Source organism: Penaeus monodon, chromosome 20, assembly GCF_015228065.2.
Source record: "Penaeus monodon isolate SGIC_2016 chromosome 20, NSTDA_Pmon_1, whole genome shotgun sequence".
Lineage (NCBI taxonomy): Eukaryota > Metazoa > Arthropoda > Malacostraca > Decapoda > Penaeidae > Penaeus > Penaeus monodon.
Genome location: NC_051405.1, coordinates 2,691,922 through 2,693,146, shown reverse-complemented (window position 1 = coordinate 2,693,146; position 1,225 = coordinate 2,691,922).

The following is a 1,225-nucleotide window of genomic DNA, read 5'->3' as shown; positions in this document are numbered from 1 at the left end:
GAGTTGTAGCCATGACGATGACACTGTTTACCGTATACTCGCGCTGCGTCCGTCATAATAGAGTGCAACTTATGACGTTGTTCTCTGTAGTAGTTTTATATCACTAATTATATAGATATAATGAACACTCAATTTGTCTCGTATTTTTGTTTACAGTATAGCTTGAAGGTACAGTAAAACTCAAATTATCCGAACGGGACAGGGGACGTAGATTTTTGTTGGGATATGCGGACAGTTCGGTTATTTGGCTATATAGCGTACGACTTCCGAAACCTACGCTAAAACGTAAACAAACGTACACGAAATCCTGCACGCACTAACGAACTTACTTAGAAAAAATCGAAACGCAAACATAAAAAAATTTCTCAGTGAAAATGGCATTTTTATTACTGCACAAATCCACTCCTAAAAAAAACCGCGGGATAAAACCAAGCGAAAATATCGGTAAATGAAACGACGAACTGTTTCTTTTGAAGTTTTTCACTCGCGGAGGGACTCGAAAAATTTTTTGCGGCCAAGGAACGAATCTGTTCACACAATATGAAATAGAACTCACTCGGTCTTCGGGAACAAAGACTTCAGGGTCTTGTTCTGGTAACGTGTCTGCTGCTGCCTTGTGCAACGAGGGGTACCAACAGTAGTAGTGAGGCTCCCTGTTCAGTTTCAGTGTCGGGTGGCGCTTTCCTGCCGATAGGTTTAGGGTTTGTGTGTGGGTCATGATCCTGCTTTTGTGGAAGGGGTCAGGCTCGCTGCAAACGGTTTAATATTGCTTTATGCACAGATCGTCCAATAAAGTTTCCTTTCCTCTTAGGACCCGTGACACTCACACTTAAATCGCTCTCGCCATACGTAATTTCAGTTAACTTGTGGTTTTACCCCAATTAACATATTAAATAATAAAAAAAAACTGCCTAAACTACCGAGTGGCTGGCGAGCTGACAACCGCAGAAGACTAAGAACCATGTTTTCCTTTTTCCCTCTGAGATTTTCATACTCCCCCCCCCCTTTTTTTTCCTGGTGCTGAGGGACAATACATCCCTCCATACTAGTTTACTTCACTCCTTTATTTTTTTATTTATTTTCGATTCGTGTCTATATTCCCTCTGTTGGACGAGACAATTTTTTTTTTAATGAAAATATTTTAGACCAAATTTCAGCTCTTTCATTTCAGTTGGTCTGTGTATTTGTATGTTTATCTTGTAAAACATTCGCATGTAAATTGTTC